The sequence below is a fragment of the Mus musculus genome, chromosome 8, assembly GCF_000001635.26.
Source record: "Mus musculus strain C57BL/6J chromosome 8, GRCm38.p6 C57BL/6J".
NCBI classification, from domain to species: domain Eukaryota; kingdom Metazoa; phylum Chordata; class Mammalia; order Rodentia; family Muridae; genus Mus; species Mus musculus.
The window spans coordinates 84331922-84353069 of NC_000074.6; the positions used below are offsets into that span (position 1 = coordinate 84331922).

General features: G+C 48.2%; 1 protein-coding gene across 30 annotated transcripts in view; it reads left to right on the forward strand.

Annotated features, from left to right (window-relative positions):
• The first annotated feature begins 6709 nt into the window (after positions 1-6709).
• Positions 6710-21148, forward strand: part of Cacna1a (calcium channel, voltage-dependent, P/Q type, alpha 1A subunit) — a 301621-nt gene continuing 287182 nt past the window's right edge. For 19 of the 30 annotated variants that reach the window (XM_006530587.4, XM_011248285.3, XM_006530603.4 and 16 more), the window contains exon 1: positions 6722-7140. The gene's annotated coding sequence lies outside the window, so the exon portion shown is untranslated. Of the gene's footprint in view, positions 7141-21148 lie in introns of all 30 variants that reach the window. The other 11 variants (XR_003947223.1, XR_003947224.1, XR_003947225.1 and 8 more) reach the window with 5 other exon arrangements.

The window sequence follows — 21148 nt, forward strand, 5'->3', positions numbered from 1 at the left end:
ACTCAGATTTCTTGTTTGTTTCAGTTTCTCTGAATGCCAACAAGTTGGGTATGGTTTCTTCTTCCTTTTGTATGTGTGTGTTTCTATGGAATGCCCCTAGGGCTGTGTGCAAGCTAGGCAGGCACACTTTTCTAAAGTTTCTGTGGGAATATCTACAGTTTAAGATTCCTTTTATGGGCTGGAGAGATGGCTCAGCGGTAAAGGGCACTAACTGCTCTTCTGAAGGTCCTGAGTTCAAATCCCAGCAATCACATGGTGGCTCACAACCATCTGTAATGAGATTTGATGCCCTCTTCTGGTGTGTCTGAAGACAGCTACAGTGTACTTAGATATAATAATAAATAAATCTAAAAAAAAAGACTCCTTTTATAAGATGCATGTAAAACAAGTGAAGAAGATTAATTTCATCTGATGTGTGTGCATATTTATCTCTCTCTCCCTGTGTATGTGTGTGTATATATATATATATATATGTGTGTGTGCATGCATGTGAGCCTATATGATAAAGGACAACCTCAAATGTTCTTTCTCAGGAGCCATCCACCTTTTTGTGTTGTTGTTGGCAGGGTTTCTTACTGCCCTAGAGCTTAGCAAGTAGTTTTTGCTGGCTGGCCAGTGAGCTCCCAGTATCTACATGCCTTTGCCTCCCAAACTCTGGGATGACAAGTGCGTTTTAAACTCAGGTTCTCATGATTGCATTATAGACTGAGCCACCCCCCAGGTCTGAACTGATCTCTTTAAGAAAAAATTTTGAGATAGTCTTATTGGGTTGGCTAGCCTTGAGTTTATAATGACCTTCCTGCCTCTGCCTCTAGAATGTTGAGATAAAGGTGTGTGCCACCACTTCTGGTACAACTAAGCCTATTTTAAGAACACTTCCCCCAAACTCTTATGGAGCTATAAACAGTGATTAAGAATTAGCAACATTATTCTCAAACACAGTTTATGGTTGTTCACAGGTAAGTTAGCTGCCACCTGCCATCAAAAAAATCTTTTCTTTACAGCAAGATGGAAATCATAATTGGACACAATGCAGAGATTAAAAGATTGTAGAAAGCCCAGCCCCAGTGAACACATGTGAGCCTGTGTACTGGAGGCTTTCTACAGAGATCTCTGGCCTGGCCATGTGTGACGGTTCAGGCAATATTAACAGACCTGCTGCCTTAGTTAGGATTTTATTGTTGTGAGGAGACACAATGACCATGACAGCTCTTATAAAGAAAACATTTAATTGGGGTTGGCTTACAGTTTCAGAGGTTCAGTCCATTATCATCATGGCAGGCCAGGTCAGGCATGGTGCTGAAGAAGGAGTTGAGAGTTCTATATTTGGATCCTCAGGCAGCTGGAAGGAGACTGAGTCACACCAGGCCTGGCTTGAGCATCTGAAACTCAAAGTCCACCCCCACAGAGACACACTTTCTCCAACAAGGCCACACCCACTCCAGCAAGGCCATACTTCCTAATAATGCCACTCCCTATAACTGTATGGAGGTCATTTTTATTCAAGCCTCCAAACCTGCTAATGTGGAAAGGGGAAAATTTCACTGGGTCCCACCCGTAGATGAGGAACTATAAGCAACTAGTGACTGCAGGCAGAGGGAGAATTAGCGTTTCCAGGGATGGCCTTCTTTATGGTTATCTAATACAAAGTAGTCAGCCCTAACACCACATGTATAAACAACAGAATGGACTCCTCAGGTTGTATTTATATATTTGCATGTACATACATACACACAGACATACGCATATATGTTGTGTAACATAGTGATCACAGAAAAACAAGCTATTAATTTGAGAGGGGGTAATGAGAGGGTTGGAGGGAGTAAAGGAATGGAGGAAAGTGTATAATTCTATTTTAATATGTATTAAAATGATTTGCTAGAGGGGAAAAAGGATGAAGTGAGAGGAAGCATCCTGAGTCCCACTGCATGCCAAGAGGGTGAAGATTGTATTTGCTTCTCGATTAAAGGGAACAGTTCCACCGTCTTCAAAGAATTTATGTGGTGGCTTGAATATGCTTGGCCCACGGGAAGAGGCACCATTAGCAGGTGTGGCCTTGTTGGAGGAAGTATGTCACTGTATAACCAGGCCTTGAGGTTTCCTAGCATTCAAGTTCTGCCCAGCACGGAAGAGGCCCTCCTCCTGTCTGCCTTCAGATCAAGATGTAGAGCTCTGGGCTCCTCCAGGACCATGTCTGCCTGCATGCTGCCATGCTTCCCACCATGATGACAATGGACTGAACCTCTGAAACTGTAAGCCAGTCCCAGTTAAATATTGTCCTTTATAAGAGTTGCCTTGGTCATGGTGTCTCTTCATAGCAGTGGAAACCCTAACAAAGATAATTTGGTTATCTATTTACTTGTTTTTATTTGATACAGGGTTTCTGAGGCTGGACTAGAACTCACTCTGTAGCCCAGGCTGGCTTCAAACTCACAGCAATCCTCTTGTCTCAGACTCCTGAGTGCTGGGACTGCAGGTGTGTGCCACTTTGTCCTGTTTCACCTGCCTTTGTTTTGATTTCCCTCATCCGCACAGTTGCCATGTGATTGGACTTTGCCCAGAACATGTAAGTAGTAATTTGCTTGCTGGATAAATGGCAGAGGTGTTCTCTGGGCGATGGATGCCAGCTGGCATGGCTCCCAGCCAGGGCCTGTGTGTGCAGCTTGGGCTGTCACACTCGGAGCGAGCACTCTCTGCTGCCCACTCCACGCCCCAGAGACCACAAGCAACATAAGTGCTCCCCTCTCCCTGGTGGAGCTCAGGATGCTGTTGCCAGGGGTGGGGATGTACAGTTGAGGAGAGGTTTTTCTTGGAGAACTGTGACACAGGGTTCTCTGGGGAATCTGTTTTCTTTCTTATGTCTGTATTCTTTGGTAGCAAGAAGGGAGTAAAATGAGATGAGCCCATAGCAGGCTAGTAAGAAGGCCCGACTTGCATCTGTAGGGCCCCGAGGAGGAAAACGTTGCCTGTTCCCTTGAGCTGGTGTCTTGCCCTTACTTGGTTCCTGGAAGGCTGAATCCAGAGAACAGCATCAGGCTCTGCTGTTTGTTCCCTGACTGACAATTAGATCATCCAACAGGAGTCTCTCATAGACAAAGAGAGAATGTGGGCAGACCTCAGGTGCTTGCTAAGCCTCCTGTAGTTGTGGTGCCTCTAAGAGAGCTTTATGTATCCTTTTGCCGGGGCCACACCTCTTCCTCTCCTTCTGTGCATTTTTGGAAACTTCTCATTGTTCTTTTAAATTTTGTAGCCTGTCCCTCCAGTGGCCATTACGTCATTTAGCTAACACTGTGTTTGTTGTTAATAGATTTCCTAAGTGCTTCGAAGGCCTGTCACAGTTTTGCATGCTGTCTGCTTTCTATGGACTCTTAGGGAGAGTGGTGCCGGCACGGGCTCAGGCTGTACAGCCTCATCACACACCAGGCACACATGTGCAGCGGCATTACACACCAGGCACACATGTGTTGCTTTTTCATAAGCCTGGAATGGAAATTTGAACATTATCATGTACATACTGCTGACTGTGAAGTTGAGGCATGGAGAGCTTAAGTGGGTTCCTGAAAGGCACAGAGCGGATTTAAGTGTAGGAGCAAAGAATCCAATGCTGGTTTTCTGGATCTAGGCCTGTAACTATTCCTGTTGCTCTGGAGAAAATGGTGAGGACAGTGATAATGAGGATCACCATGATGGTGATGTGGTGATGTTGGCCATAGTGAGATGAAGGTCATGGTGGTGAGTACTACAGTAATGGTGATTGTCATGGTGGTGGTGATGGTGGGGTTAGTGATAATGGTATTGGTGATTGTGGTGATGATGATGGTTGTGATGGTGACAGAATGGTGGCAGCAGTGACACCGATGGGTCTATTGGTCATGAATCTTACATCTAGGCACGACCTTCAAATGTTCTCTGAGTGAATGAAACTCTGCAATCTTCAGGGCAGTGGTGTCCCATGATACCTTGAAAGACCTACACAAGCCCTTGGAACTCAATATCCCCCTGAGACATGCTGCATTTCTGAAACCCCCTTCGCAGACACACCTAGCAACCAAGTCTAGCCAACTGGACAGGAATCTCAGCCCAATCAGGCTGACACCTGACTGAAATGAGCCATCACACCCACGCTCCACGATCAGTGGCTTCAACTGGGCATGGTCACACACCCAGGTCACCCCTGCACCCAGGAGACAGAGGCAGGGGGATCACCAGTTCTCCTCTATCCGAGGCTTCACAGTGAGACTGTGTGGGTTGCTTGGCATATATCCGGTTGGGGTGGAGCCAGGTGGGTGACTACAGGTGCCTTTTGTTTTCTTTGGGGATGCTTGTTCTCAGGGTAGGACAAGAGGACAGGCCATATCCACGGCTCAGGCTGCTCATGTGCCACCAACTAAAGCAAGTCATATGGCCACATCCAAGGCAGACGGCTGGGAAACACGTGCTGCCCCACTGAACTGCAGCAGGGCTCTGTGAACAGGAAGGAGGGGATAACTGGGAGTAATTGTTCACCCTAAAAGACCGCATGAGTTAGAAGAGAGCTGACTCAGGATGCTCTCGTTTGCCCAAAGGAAAATCAGAACTTTTTGACATTTCCAAAGGACTCTTAAGGAAGCCGGGATGGCTATTTATGTTCACAGTGACTCACATGAGTCACATGGCATGAAATAGGAAAATTTGATGCTAATTGTGTAGCCCTGGGGCTCCCTGACTAACAGTGGTAACATCTTGTGTCGTGCGGCCTTTCTCAGTTTGTGGCGCCTCTGACAGCCTTGTCTGACTTTACAGTCAAACAATCCTTCTTGGGACTCCACCCAGTTTTGAACAGGAGATGACACAGGCTTAAGGGACTAGCTCACAGCAACGCAGCCTGTGACTCAGAAAAGCACTTTTTGGGTGTAAATGTTTGCATACCCCAGAGGTCAGCAAACTAAAGACCAGGGACCAAATCTAGAACTATCTCATTTTTAGAAATGCAATTTTTGGTTGAGGGGCATTGATCAGTTGGAAAAGTGCAAGTCTGAGTACCCCAGAACCCACATAAAAGTTGTGTGTGTGTGTGTGTGTGTGTGTGTGTGTGTGTGTGTGTGTTGTGAAGCAACAGCCTGTCATCCTTGGGCTAGGGGCATGGAGGCAGGTGGATCCCTGGGCCTCCCTGGCCAGACAGCTGGTTTGATCAGTGAGTTGCTGGCCAATGAGAGATGCTTTTCTCAAAAGAGGCTGACACATGTATACACTCTGCACACATAGGTGTATGCACACACACATGCACATACATGTATTCCTGCATACATGCACACATATGCACACACACACACATATATAGACCTCCACAGCCTGTGCATGCCATGGTGTGAGTGTGGAGGGCAGAGGACAACCTCAAGAGTCACTCCCTTGGAGTTGTCAAAAAGGCTCCTCTCTACTGTAGGGTCATAGGGATCGAACTCAGGATGTCAGGCTTGGTAGCAAGCTCTTTACCTGATGAGACATTTTGAGTCACCTTTAAACATACACAAGTGAAGCAAAGAATGTAACAACTCTGTCGTGGGGTGCTCCTGCCATGGGATGTTTCTGTCGTGGGGTGCTCCTGCCATGGGGTGCTCCTGTTGTGGGGTGTTCACAGTGTTTTCAGCTGTGTTTTGTTGTTTATGCTTGTTTCTTTCTTTGTGTGTGGGAGATTTTAAAAAAGATTTGTTTTATTTTTGTTTATATGTGTGTATGTCTATGTGTGGGTGGGCACATAAGTGCAGGTGCCCTTAAAGGCCAGAAGAGGGAGTGCTCATGAATTTGGCTGCACGTGTGGAGGTCAGAGAACAAACATCTTGCTGGAGATGAGGGTTGGGGTGAGCCTATTAAATATTAGTCACAGATCCATCCCATGGGTCCCAGGGGTTGAACTCAGGTTGTCAGGTTTGGAGGTAGCACCTTTGTCCATTGAGCCAGCTTGCTGGTCCCTTGCAAGTTCTTATGGGAAATATATAATACTAACAACTTTAAAAAGAAACACAGGAGTCTAGAGTAGCAGTGGATGCCTGTGATCCAAGCACAAGGGAGACTGAGACAGGATGTCAAGTTCTAGGCTAGCCTGGACTACATACATAGCAAGACACTACCTCAAAAACAGGTAAGTAGGATCTGGCTCTGGTGGCACAATCCCTTAATCCTGGCACTGGGAGACAGAGGCAAGTGGGTCTGTGAGTTCAAAGCCATCCTGGTCTATATAGGGAGTTCTAGGACGGCTAGAGCTACATAGTGAGAGCCTGTCTCAATCAATCAATCAGTGGGCACATAAATCACGGGGTGCATTGGTGGGGGTGTGGTAGATTACCTGCCTAGCATTTTCCAAGTCCTGGGTTCCATCTTCTACAAAAAAGAAGAGGATAAGAATTTTTGGTCTAACTTCTCAGCGGCAGACAAGTGTGAAGCCTGCACTTTGTAGCACTGCACAGAAGAAATTGCTTTCTGTTTTTGAGGTCTTCTGTGGTAATATCGCTGTGAGGTCAAAGGAGCGGAAGCCTGTTTTCCAAGGCATATATTAGCAGCTGCACCCTAAATATTGTTTCTCTAAGAGCATGAATAATTTAAGTCGCCACTGGTAAAGGGGACGTAGCTGAATTCTGAGCAGCTTCCTGCCTTCCTGCAGACTCGCCAGGAACAGGTGGAACAGAACGGTTCCGTAAGCGCCACCCCTGCGCTGCTTCTTAGAGCATGCCAGTCCCTCATGCCCTCCCTTCCTTGGAGTTCTGCTTGGCACCGAGAAGTCACTGCGCCGAGTTAAGGGACACAGAAAAATCAAGAAAAAAACTCCTGATTCCCTGCAAGGAGCAATGGGGGAGGCTTGCTCTCAGCTCCTGGTTGGATGGTGCGAGATATTTGGCTGCGGATGATCAGAGAGCTTGGTCAGTCCGACCTTCCCCCAGCTTCAGCGGAGCTCGCCTCTTTCGCGCCACAGCTGGAGCAGCTGCCCTGTTCTGTCCGCACTGGCTTCGGTGCGCAGCTCTTGGTGCCCCACGCAGCGTTTTTATGCACGTTTTTATTCTGGTCCATGGATCTGTGTACCACTCACTGCTTGCAAGCCTGGATGCTGAGGAGGGACCCTCGGGACTCCAGGAGGACTGGCTGTAACAGCTACTAGATCCGATGCAGGTGAGCAGAGCTCCGCAGAGTTGGGTGCCTGGGGTAGGGCATGACGTTCGGTTAGGAGTTCGGTTTTCCTTTTTGTTGCAATAGATCTCCACCTCTCTCTGTGAATAATTTTTCTTTTCAGTTGCTTTCAAATTTAACTTGATTCTTTGGGAAAAAAAACAAACAAACCCAAACCCCTAACATGTCTTTCTTTGGAGAGTCTCTCTTAAAGTGGATGTAAGTGGATAGACTTATTTCTCTCTTCAAAGTAGGGTTTTTTTTTGGGGGGGGGCGGAGGTGTGGTCAGGACCTTGCACATACGAGGAAAGCACTTTGTCATTCAACCACATCTCCAGCCCTTAAATTCCTTTTCTTCTAACTACCCTCAGCTCTGGGTCTGCAGCCTCTGGCGACCAATGTCTTTGCCACCTGCTGGGACACGTGACTGGGCTGTGAGAGTTACTCTTAATTTAAGCCCAGCAGGCAGACAGTCTTTCTCAGCCCAGTCACTCACAGGGCGTCCCTGGGTTGCTGAGAGTCCCTGGCCCAGGTTCCACTCTCTCTGTCGCCACCTGGCCTGTGCGCCCTGGCAGAGCCTAGAGAGAATGGGGTTAGAACTCTCTCTCTCTCTCTCTCTCTCTCTCTCTCTCTCTCTCTCTCTCTCTCTCTCTTTCTCTCTTTCTCCCCTTTTTTGCTCTTTTCCATCCCTGACTCCCCTCTTTCCTTTTTTTCTTTTTATCTGTCAATTTTCTCTTCTTTGAGTCTCTCTCCCTGCTGATAGCCTCATGTACACCTCTGAAGGACCCTGGGCCAGCCCAGGTGGGACTGGGGTGCACAGATACCCAGCAATCTCCTGTCTTTGTTGCAGGGGGGAGGAGCGGGGATGTTCCTGAGACCTGCTCCAAGAAGAAGCCAAACCAAAACGTAACTAGAGCACAGCAGCTTGGGGTAGCAGAAAGAGCTGACAAAACCTTCTTCCTGCACGCCCTGCTCCCATCTCAAGGCCAAAGGCACGTCTGAATAACCCCTACCAGCAGCCCCATCTGGCTCAGAGCTGATGGCTTCACATGGCCTCCTTATGTCCCAGGCACAGAATTTCTGGGGTGACCTCAGGTCACTTGCAGATACTTCAGGTGTGCTTAGCTGCTACAAGCCACTTCCCATTATATGGCCTCAAGCCCCTCCCCTCTCCAATACCCTGCTCCCTGGCTTCAGAGAGACACCCTCCACCCCCCAGCAAGAAGACACACCCCTCCCAGACACCATGTTATCTCTGCTGGTGTCCTACTTCCCCCTAAGATGCATAAAGATGTCATCCTGTGCAGGGGTCACCTTCCCTCCATGCAAGATGGTTTAATTCAATGTCACCTTCTCCCAAAGAGCCCATAATGAGCAACCCTTGAGGTCGGGAGGGAGAGGGTGAATTTGATATTGAAAGAAACGATGGGGCAGTGGCCACCAACGTAGAGTCCTCTGAGCCCTTGGTCACTTTGAGATCTAGCATAGGGTTTACTATTTTATTATTTATTATCATATTTTTTTCTCTGAGACAGGGTTTCCGTGTAGCCTAGGCTGGTCTGGAACTTCAACCTCCTGAATGGTAGCATATTAACTCATGCTACCACTCCTGGCTACTTTTTAAAAATTGTTAGCCTACAAGCTCTGAGGCCCCTTAGGAAGGCTCTATTCTGGGATCTTTCAATCCAGGCTGTCTTCACGGCATGAGACAGCTTAGAGCTGCTGGGCCAACTCACTCTGACCCCTCAGGCAAGGCCAAGCTCATCTTGAAAGAAGATAGGGCTGATTTAACCAGTGGGTGGAGCCACCCTCCTGAGTCCCCACACACTGCCCTGGAAAGTCAGACCTTGGACAGCTGCCCTTTTTTTCTGGGATTCTTGGATCCTGCCAGCCCAGAATGAGAATGGTCCCCAGATTACTAAGATCCTAAGTGTCTCACTGGACAGTCGACCTTGGAGGCCTCACAGTCATAGGTGAGATGGACCATCCACCTACACTTTGGTCCTTTGCTGAGGATGGCAGCTGGGAGGCTGGGAGGCTGGGAGGCTTGAGATGTGTCACCCAACTCCAAAGTACAGGCTGCTTTCAAATCTACTATAGGAGGACCTGTGGCTTGCTTCCTCTCCCTCCCCACCTCCCACCCTCCCTCCCGCCCTCCCTTTGTCTATGTGGTGTATGAGAGTGTGCATGTAGCTGTTGATGCATGTAAATGTATGAAGGTGCATGTGCACATGTGTGCCCATGTATGTGGAGGTCAGTGTCTTCCTCAATTACTCTCTACTTTATTTCTGGAGCTTACAGAGTTTGCCAGGCTGGCTGGCCCTTGAGTTCGAGGGATACAGGTGTCTCTGTCATCCCTGGATGAGATTACGGCTGTGTGCCACTATGCGCATTTTGACTAGATCCTGAGGGATCAGAGGCGGTTCCTCATGCCAGCAAAGTAAGCATTTTACTAGTTGATCCGGTTCCAGTGCACTTCCTCTGTCCTTCCTTCCTTGGAGCTATTAGATCTGGCTTGATTTCTTCTTAAAACTGGTTACAATCCTTGAATACCCATGAGGTGGTATGGCCATCACCCTACGTAGTCTTGGTAATCTCCCATCACTCCAGATAAGAAGCATAGACCCTTGGGTCACTTCCCTCCCCCACCCAGAGCAGCAGCTATTGTCTGCCATTGGTCCTAGAGGTCATGTGCCTTCTGTTTCCTGCATGGAATCCCCACCTTTGTGCCTGGCTCCTCTCATTTCTGCTGTATTTCTTCTTAAGTGCATCCAACAACTGGATTAATTACACATACAAGCAGGGCTTGTGATGGGTAGAGCTAGTTTTCACCTTACGATCTAGAATCACTTGGGAAGAGTCCCAGTGAAGGATTATCCTGATCTGGTTGGCCTGTAAGCATGTTGGTGGGGGGTATCTTGATAACATTCATTAATGTGGGAAAACCCAGCCCACGGTGGGTGGCATTATTCCCTAAGTAGGGGGTCCTGGACTGTATATGTTTAGAAAGGGTGCTAAGCAGGAGTGGGCAATTACTCTCTCTGGACTGTGAATGTGACTGGCTGCTTCAAGCTTCTGCCTTGATTTCCCTGCTGTGCTGAACTGATCCTAAACTGTAAGGCAGCAATTAAACCCGTTGTCTTCTAAGTTGCTTTTGTCTTAGCAACAGAAATGAAGCCAGGACAGGCATGGGAGATGCTCTCAGTTACTACACAGCTTACCCCTCCCTCCTTTTCCCATTATTGTCCCTTGTCCTACATAGACAAGGCTGCACATTAGAAACAGGACCTTGGGGGGCTGGTGAGATGGCTCAGTGGGTAAGAGCACCCGACTGCTCTTCCGAAGGTCCAGAGTTCAAATCCCAGCAACCACATGGTGGCTCACAACCATCCGTAACGAGATCTGACGCCCTCTTCTGGAGTGTCTGAAGACAGCTACAGTGTACTTAAATATAATAAATAAATAAATCTTAAAAAAAAAAAAGAAACAGGACCTTGTTCTGACTCCCGCACAGGGGTACATGCCTGCAATCCTCACACTTAGGAGACAGAAGCAGGATGATTAGGAGCTGAAACTGTAAGCCTTAGCTACCAGGCCAGCCTGGTTTACATAGTGGGTTCTGGGCTGCATGGTAAGGCCTTGTCTCAAACAAAACAACCAACCAACCAACAATGCAAAATCGCTGAGTCCAATCACTGTTGCCCACAAGTACGTAACTATAGGCCCATGCACAGGAGTATGGACATCCTACTGGGGCCCACACCCCAAGAGGAAGCTGACTTTTCTGCTCCCAGCAGCCACTAACTACCAACAGCTCTTTAGCTAGCAGTGGGGCCTCAGGAGCCCCTCTCCCAGTCACCTTGATGTTCAAGGCAGGGCTTTCATGGGTTGTAGTGTGTGGGCTAGGTTGGCCAGCTTGTTTCTGCTTCTCAACTCCCTGGCTACAGCTACAGTCTCCACTCCATCTTTTCTTCCTTCCTTCCTTCCTTCCTTCCTTCCTTCCTTCCTTCCTTCCTTCCTTCCTTCCTTCCTCCCTCCCTCCCTCCCTCCCCTTCCTTTCTTCCTTCTTTCCCTTCTTTCTTTCTTCCTTTCTTTCTGCCTCCCTCCTTCCCTCTCATCTTTCCTCCACCCCTTGCTTTTTCTTTCTTCTTTTTCTTTCTATCTTCATTTCTTTAAGTTTTTTTTTTTAAATGTGGATGAGTGTTTTGCTTGAATCTAAGCCTGTGCACCCCATGAATGCCTGGTGTCAACAGAGGCCAAAAGAGGGTGTTGGATCCCCTGAAACTTGAGTTATAAGTAGCTGTGAGCCATCATGGGTGCTAGAAATTGAACCTGTGTTCTCTACAGCATCTAAGGTTTGATTTTGTTTGCTTCAATTATATGTATATGTGTGTATTAGGGTGGGGTTGTGCACATGGGTACAGTGCCTGAGGAGGGTATTGGATCCTCTGGAGCTGAAGTAACAGGTGGTAGTGAGCTGTTGGGTGTGAGTGCTGGGACCCAAACTCAGTCCCTCTGCAAAAGCAGCGTGCACTCCTAACCACTGAGCCATCTTCCCAGCCCCCAAATCTAGCTTTTCCCTAGAGGTCTGGGGATTGAATTTAGGTTCTCATGCTTGCATAACAAAGTATTTTATTGGCCGAGTCATCTCCCAGCCCTCTTCAAGCTTTCTTCAGGCCCAGACTCAATTTGTTTAAAGTGATCCTAACTTTTGGCAGCTGAGAGAAAAGACAGAGAAAGGAAAAGAGTGGGCTCTAGCAACCCCTTCAATGGTGCACCCACAGTGACCTGACTTCCTACACCAGACCCCACATTCTCAAGTTTCCACCCCTCTACCCACCAATGATGTCATAGCCTCACAATGCACTTACCCCGAGGCCCATCTCTGCTCACAGCCTCACTGGGGACCAATCCTGCAACACATGACCCTTTGGAGATGACTTAGATCCAAACCACAGTGACTGTCAATAACATATTTGTTCAAGACTGGGCACTGTGCTATGTGCCCTTCCTCATAGAGCTTGGGAGGCAGAGACAAGCACATAGCTGTGAATTTAAGGCCAGCCTGGTCTACACACTGAGTCTCTATCTCAAGATTAATAATATAAAAATATTTGTTCAACAAAGGAGCCACCAGTCATCATGACTACCCTAACAAATTAACATGTGACCAATTAACACTTCAGTGGCACACTGAGATGCCATGCCATTGAGCCGAAGGGGCAGGCTGAGTGAACATCTGCTGATGTTAAGCACAGAGGAATCAAATGCTCATGCCCAGCAGAAGGAAGTGCCTCGCCCTGCTGCCTAGAGTGACTGGGAGCACTGCCTGGATGCTGGGGAAGACATATTTGACTCTGTAGACAAGGCTGGCCTGCTTCAGCCTAGAGTTGGGCTTATAGATATGAGCCACCATACCTGGCTTTCTGACACATTTATGTATATATAGAGGAAGCTAGACATCAACCTTGTGTGTCATTTCTGAGACATCACCTGGTTTTGTGGGACAGTCTATCACTGAAACCAGAGCTTCCCCATTCATCTAGGTTGGCTGGCCAGTGACCCCCAGGAGCCCTCCCACCTCATCTCACCGGATCTTTGGTGTTGTAAATCTGTGCCACCATGCCCAGCTTTTCTGTGGGTGCAAGAGACTCAGGTTCTCATGGATGCCTACTGGTCTATCTCCCCAGTCTTCAAAGGCAACTTAAAATTATCTTATCTTTCTATCTTATCCATCTATCTATCTATCTACCTACCTACCTATCTACCCTCTGTCATCTAGTGTGTGTGTGTGTGTGTTTGTGTGTGTATGTGTGTGTATGTGTGTGTGTGGTGTCTATCTATCTATCTATCTATCTATCTATCTATCTATCTATCTATCTATCTATCTATCTATCTATCTACCCTCTGTCATCTAGTGTGTGTGTGTGTGTTTGTGTGTGGTCTACCTATCTATCTACCCTCTGTCATCTAGTTTATGTGTGTATGTGTGTGTGTATGTGTGTGTGGTCTATCTATCTGTCTACCCTCTGTCATCTAGTGTGTGTGTGTGTATGTGCGTGTTTATGTGTGTGTATATATGTGTGTTTGTGTGTGTGTATGTGTGTGTGGTCTATCTATCTGTCTACCCTCTGTCATCTAGTATGTGTGGTGTAGATACACGTGCTGGCATGTGTAGGTGCACATGTGTTTGAATGTCTGTGGATGCCCTCCATTGCTTGCTTCCTCACTAAGCCTGCACCTCACCAGTCAGCTTCTCTCCCTTGCTAGCTTGCTCATTGTTTCCATTGCTCCGCCTCCCAGGGCTGGGATTTCACAGTCACCACATCCACAGAGCTTTTATGTGGAGTTGTGGAGATCTGAAGTCTGGTCTTCATGTTGTGTAGCAAGTATTTTACCTACTGAGCCTCAGACGCAACTTAAAAAGAACCGTTTTAAATCACGCCTGGTCGAATGCTCTGGTGCAGGACTGGAGGAGGCAGAGGTGACTGTACTTCCCCCTTACATATGACTCTATGAAGTATGTGCTGCGGTGTCTACTTTATGGATAAGAAAACAGGCTCAGAGATGTGCAGTGATTTACCAAGAATACACAGCAGGCAGTGACAGGCATTGGCAAAGAGCCCAGGCACAGTGGATTTGAAAAAGGGGATCGCTGTTTGTTCCTGCCCACCCTTGGCTGAGGTTATCCCAGGTGTGTGTCTCCTCATAGCCTCTGAAATGCATCCATGGCTGGGCCTGGCTTCTGTGCTTAGAAGAGGCACAGAAAGGGAGATGCAGGAACAGAGAACCTCCATCTGTAGCCGCCAGCGGCCACGGAGAAGTGGGTACTTGAAAGGAGAGCTGGGGATGGATGGAAAGGACGGACAAAAGAGGAATGAGACCAAGACAGAGTTTCTGATCAAAGCCCAATGTTTAATTCTTAAGTCTGAATTTAAAGGGATGCGGTGGGGGGGGACCCATCCCCACTTTACTAGGATCAGGAAGACAAGCTCAGCTGCTCAGCAGGTAGTGCTTCTTGCCTGAAGCTGCAGAAGACTCTACCCTTCTAGAGCTGATTTAGCCAGCTCAAGGCTGGGGGAAGGGCAGATCCATCCACGCGCAGGCAGCCAGTGGCTGTGGCTTAGGAGACAGTGTGCCTTGAGCTGGATAGAGGTAAAAAGAAGACAGGGCATTCATGGAAGTGACGTTGATTTGTGCCAGGTGAGAGCTTTAGCCCAGTATACAGCAGGTGCTCAATATGTGTTGCTGCTGGGTGGATGGGTGGGAAGAAGGAAAGGAGAACTGGGCAGGATACAGGGGCTCAGATGTCATGAGCAGTCTGGGGTCTCCCTCCTCTCTCTTTCCTGAACTTAGGTCCCATGTGGTGGGGTTACCCATGTACCCATCTGTCCTAGGCACACTGTGACCATACATCTGGCTGGTGACAGGGACATGGATTGAAAGTGCACCAGCTGTGACCAGGTTTCTCCTCACTAGGCACACACTTCAGCTGATTCCTGCTGGCCTCAGCCGGGTGCTCAGCCTTTGCCATCTGGCCTGGCAGTTTGTTTAGCTCTGTCCTCATGGGACTTTTGCCCCAGGCCATGAGTGTGTGCTCATTGACCTGGATTTCATTCGGATTTCCCCCACTTCCACCTTGCTGTATGCTTGTCTGGGCATGAGTTCTACAGTGCCCAAGATGCAGCAGCTGTGCAAACACGAGGACCTACGTTCAGATCCTCAGCACCACATGAAAAGCCAACCATGGCATGTGATTACAGTGCTGTGGCAGATTAGACACAAAGATGGGTGGGGCTGGTTGGCAGTCAGGTTCATGGTCAGTGGGAGGCTCCATCCCCAGGGCAAGCATGAAACACCAGGTTACCCCAGGTCATCCTCTGGCATTTGTATTTAGGAGCACACACACACAGACACACACAGACACATACATAACACACACACACACACACACACACACACACACACACAGCTTAGGTGTACACACAGAATGGGCACACATTTTTTGATCACTTGTTAAGTGTTTATTCACATTAGAAAACTTGTGAATATATATCTGAAACCAAACACGAGGGGCGTGTGTGATGGCGCAGAGAGTAAAGGCACTTGCCACTAAGGCTGAGGATGAGTTTGATGCCTGGAAGCCATGTGGTGAAAGAGAAAATCCTCCCCCCCTAGTTGTCCTGTGGTCTCTACATGCATATCACAGCCCACACATATGTACATACAAATACACACACTCCACTCTTTTGTATTGTGTGTACACATGTGTTCTATGTGCATGCATGTGTTTCATATGGTATATGTACATATATATGTTGTGTGTAGGGTATATGTACATATGTGTGTGATATATGTACACATGTATGTGGTACATGTATATATGTGTTTGGTTTATGAACATATATGGGTTTGTGTATATATATGTGCTGTTTGTGTGTTGTACATACATATGTCTTGTATATGTGTCTTAGATATGTGTGGTACACGTGTGTTATGTGTGGTGTATGTGTGCATGTGTTTCTGTGTATAGTGCATGCACATGCAGAAGCTATGGGGGATCTTGGGCATTCTTCTCTATCTCTCTCCATGTTATCCTTAGAGACAGGGTATCTCACTGAACCTAGAGCTATGATGGAAGTTCGAAGCCCCAGAGAGCCTCCTGTGTCTCCCCATAGCACTAGGTTTACAGGCATTCAGTGACACTCCAGTCTTTTTTGTTTTTTAAGTGAATGCTGGGGATTTGAACTCAGGTCCCTGTGCTTATGCAGCAAGTGCTCTTTCCCACTGAACTGTTTCCCATCTCAGTAAATGCTCTATTTAAAGAACACCTGTGTTGCATTAGTCAGGGTTCTCTAAAGGAATAGAACTGATAGAATGAATATATCTCTGATATGTCAATATATTCTCATATCTATCTATCAATCAAAAAAAGGACTTATCAGACTGGCTTAGTCCAACAGTGGCTGTCTCACTATGGAAAGGCTGAGGACCCAGGAGTTGTTCAGTCCACAAGGCTGGGTGTCTCAGCAGTCCCAGTCTGGTGCCGGAGTCCTCCAAGATTTCTGGAGAGCTCCTCCTGGTCTTTAGTCTACACTGAAATCCTGTAGAAGCTCGTTCTAATACCAGAGAAAGAATGCCCTGGCAACAGGATAGATGAACTTGCCAGCAGGAGTGAGGGCAAGCAGGCAAAAGTCAATGGCTTCCTTTTCCCAAGTTCCCTTTTGTGGGCTGTCACCGTTAAGTGTGGTCCAGACTTAGGGTGGGATTTCCCACCTCAAATAATCCAATTAAGAAAACCCTCCCAGGAGTGCCCAGCTGCTGGGGTTATAGATGATCCTGATGATGCCAACTTGACAACCGAGATCAGCCATTACATGTGTGCTCACTAGACTCCACACTCTCTCCTCAGAGACCCAAGTCTGCAATGCCCCAAGTCTGCAATGCCCCAGGACTGTAACAATATTTATTATATATAAATCCTGGCAGCACATTCCTGCTACATGCCCTAAAGGTTTACATTCCCAAATGAAAGACACACACACACACACACACACACACACACACACACAAAACCTTTATATTTTGATATGCCTTAATCAGCTTAATGACTGGGCCACTTCCTAACCTCCATGTGGTTAATCCACAGCTGGTAATCCTGAGTTATTACTTACTATATCCCATATTCTATCTTGCCTGCCCTGGACCCTGTCAGGCAGCCCTCTTGGGCCACTCTCTCCTGGCTCCTTCACATGGTTGCCATAGCAGCCACACCTCTCTGTCCTACACTCTCCTCAGGCATGGTGGCTCTCCTCTCTTTCTACCTCTCTGTAAATTCTCAAGTACCACCTCTGCCCTGCCCTTGGCTGCAAGCTGCCTCTTCTTCTTCTTCTTCTTCTTCTTCTTCTTCTTCTTCTTCTTCTTCTTCTTCTTCTTCTTCTTCTTCTTCTTCTTCTTCTCCTCCTCCTCCTCCTCCTCCTCCTCCTCCTCCTCCTCCTCCTCCTCCTCCTTCTTCTTCTTCTTCTTCTTCTTCTTCTTCTTCTTCTTCTTCTTCTTCTTCTTCTTCTTCTTCTTCTCCAATCAGAACCAATTGAGGGCAGAGTCCCCCAGTGTCTTACATACAGACACTTGTGTTAGTTTTGGGGAATGTAATTAGCATTCACAATACAAGCAGCTATACAGGAGCATCTGTAAGTTGGCATAAGATCTTATCTTGCAGTTAATGTTTGTCTTCAGATGGTGGAGGACATCCAGCATGTGCCACTCTGAGTATCTGGACAATAAGGGAAGGAGACAAGTCTGCTCCTGTTTGGCACAGATGCCATTTTTCCAAATGTGATCTGAGGTTGACTGTCTAGGAGCAGAACCTGTGGTCATTGTGCATGCACTGCCAGGTGTCAGGGGGTCGCTCTGCACAGACTCAGATGATGAAACACTAGTTTCTGCCAGGAGAGTATTAGTGCTTCAGGGAACTTTAAATTGTGCAGTATTTAAAACAGCAAGTCTCCTCCAGGAATTAATTCATGGTATAGCAGGTGGCAGATCTCTGTACTGCCATTGGCTGCAACATTTGAACAACAACAACAACAATCCAAAAGACTGGCTAGGTGCAGTGGTGAACGGTGTATTACTAGCTGTTCAGGAGGGTGAATCAGAATGGCTCCATCCCAGGAGTTCAAGGCCAGCCAAGCCAACATAGCCAGACTCTAACACACAGAGGGAGGGATGGAGGAAGAGAGAGAGAGCAATTAGGGAGGGAGCAGGGAGAGAAAGAGAATACAGGAGCTGGCCAGGAAGGAATGAAGACAGGACAAACACAGGGATGGGACCCACAGAAAAGCTAGGACAGAGCACACTGGTCTCTGATGGAGAAGCTGCAGCATCCTGGAAGCTTAGGGAGTTTATTATACACAGCGCAACAGGAGCAAAGTGTTTACGGCATACAACTGCATGGGAAGCTAGGGTTATTACATTCATACGCACAAGGAGGCAGGGTTATTATATGAAGGAGACAGGTTTAGCTAATCTCAGTAGAAGCAGTCTGAAGGCTGTCAGCATCTAGGGGGAGAAAAGCTACTATGGGCATTTTCTGTACAGCTGTCAATATTCACACTCAGACCCAAGGAAGCCTTCGCCATCCTTCTGAGCTTCACCCTGGGTAAGCTTTGCCATCTTCCCATGGGTCTGGGGCATTTCAGTCCTGATCATGGGTGTGCCCATATCCACAGCACGCATCCACTCAGGACTTCATTCCCTCAAGGACTCCTCTGCTCCCCACGGAGGGAGAGAGGGGAGGGAGAAAGAGGAGAGAGAAAGTAGGAAGAAAAGAGAGAGTGGAAAACAGAGGAGAGAGGGGATGCCGGTGAGAGCTGGGGGCGGGGAGCAGGAGAGGAATGGGGCTGGAGCAAAGGCTGGACTAAGGCAGTGCAGAGCGTTCGTTGCAGCGAGCACCCTGAATGCCAAGGCGGCTCTCTTGCTCCCACAGCCCTTCTTACCTCCTCGTGGAAGAATGGAGTAGATGCTTCTGCTTTCCCACCACCTTTCAGGAGCATCACACATTCCCAAACAAGCATGTGGAGTCTGCCCTGATGAACCATTAGCTCTCTCAGTCAGTCAGGGTCTGGTCCCCTCCCTGACCCTGTGGTGAAGGACATTCGTCCCTGTGCACGTGGGAAAGAAGAGGCCACAATAGTGGCCCCAGCTCTCCCTATGGTCCAACTCTCCTCTTCCCGAATCTCTGATAGTGTCAGGCTGTAGGCATATCTTCAGGAGCCGTCGGATTGCTGTAGGACACAGGAGGTCCAGACTTGGCAATGGGCATTAGCCCTATCTCAGGCGTGAGCCTCATGTCTGTCATATGGGCAGGTGATGAACCTGACCTATGCCTAGCACACATGGTCTGTCCTGTGAGGCTGTCACATCCACGCTGTATGGCCTCCAGCTTATTTTCTCTCCTTATTGTCTCCTCTCCCATCCAGCTGTCCCTAGGTGAGGCACACCCATGTGCTTTGTCCTTTTGTCTGTTGGGCAAACACAGTTGGTAAGATTTGCACACCTGCTCACCAGGCCTGCAGGTGCCTGGGCCAGCTCCAGCTGGGGAGTATCTGCTGGTGGCCAACGGTTGTTTGTCTCCTGTGTGTACACACAGGACAGCTGTTGCCCAGCTCATGGGGGGGTGGGGTACCCGGTTGACCTTTCTGGAATAGCTTTTCCCAGACATTGAAGGTGCCTTACTCCTGCTTGCACAAATTCCAAACTCCAGGGTCTACCTTTCATAGCCCAAGGTCACTGCCATCTCCGGATCCAGATCACCCTGAAGGCTCAAGACTCTGCACCCTGCCCACCCTCTCTGCTGACAGCTTCCCTGTCTTTGGAGCCAGCCAATCATGGACCGAAACGGTTTTAAAAGGCTGGGATTTGGTTCAATGTGGCAGGATACTGGGTTCTACCACACAGCACAACATAAGTCGGGTGCTTGGGAGACTGGAGGCAGGAGGATCAGGAAATCATGGTCATTTTGAATACATAGTGCGTTCAAGGATAGCTTGGGCTGTTTGAGGCCCCTGTCTCAAATTTGTTTATTATTTATAGATGTGTTTTATAACTTTAAATTATGTATTTGTGTGTGTGTGTGTGTGTGTGTGTGTGTGTGTGTGTGTGTGTGTGAGCGAGCTGGCAGGCATGTGCATGTGTGAATGCAGGTGTCTGCTGAGTGTAGAAGAGGGCCTGGAACTGGAGTTCCAGCAACCACACTCGCCATGGGTGCTGGGAAGAACAGGACTCTTAACCTGTGTGGGCTCTCCTGACGTCGCTTTTATATTTACATGGCATCTGTAGTGGATATGTACACACTTTGTCTCCATCACTCTGCCCTGAACAGTACACACTAGCAGCTATTGGCACACCATCGATGTCAGAATGCAAGTTGTATGTAGCTGCTGCTGACAGACGGCAGGAGGACAAGATTGGGTTTTGTAGAGAGGACTTGAACACCTGTGCCGCAGGACCAGCATGGGTTCGGGAAGCAAGCTCCTGGGGACACTGAGGGACAGCATTTGTATCATGGTCCCTTGGTAATTCTGTAGCTTAAAATGAAAGCCTGCAGGTCCCTCTATAGCTGGTGGTGATGTCCTGGGTGATGGTGTCCTGGGTGATGGTGTCCTGGGTGGTGATGTACTGGGTGATGGTGTACTGGGTGGTGGTGTCCTGGGTGGTGGTGTCCTGGGTGGTGATGTCCTGGGTAGTGATGTCCTGGGTGGTGGTGTCCTGGGTGGTGATGTCCTGGGTGGTGGTGTCCTGGGTGGTGGTGTCCTGGGTGGTGGTGTCCTGGGTGATGATGTCCTGGGTGATGGTGTCCTGGGTGATAATAGGTTGTGTGTCCTTCGGGGTATACCATGTCTCCTTTCTACTGAAGAAGGGTCCAGATGCCCAGTGAGGGCTTGCAAGATGCAATGCACTTTTCTAAGGAGTACTTGTTCCTAGGAATGTTAAGGAACGTTCAGTTTATCTATCATCCACTCCTTTCCCTCCCCTTTTTGCTGGAGACAGAACCTTGCATGTGCTAGGCAAGGGCTCTACCTTTGTGTCATGTCCCTAGCCTCTCACTGGGGGAAATGAGGCAGGCCTTCTGCTACTGAGCCATGATCCCTCTCTCCTCCTCTTTTCTGTTTAACGCAGGAAGAGATAAATACTCCACAGCACACTGCACCTGTGAGAGTCTCATCTGTAAGGGTCAGTAAGGTTAGTTAGCAGGGACAGACCATTCTGTCAGTGACTGGAACATCACAGCGAGGGATCAGTGAGCCTGAGATCTATGCCTTCCGCCCAGTTACACGTCTGCAAAATAGCTGGTGTTTCTTAAAAGAATGGTACTCTTTTTTTTCAAGGACAGTAGGTGCGGGGCAGTGGGCACCAGGAAAATAAAGGGAGTGGGGGGGCGACTTGAGTCCCACCAGAGTTCCAGTGCTCTAGGCGGGTAGATGCGGAAGGGCTGCTGCTTGCTTTGCACGAG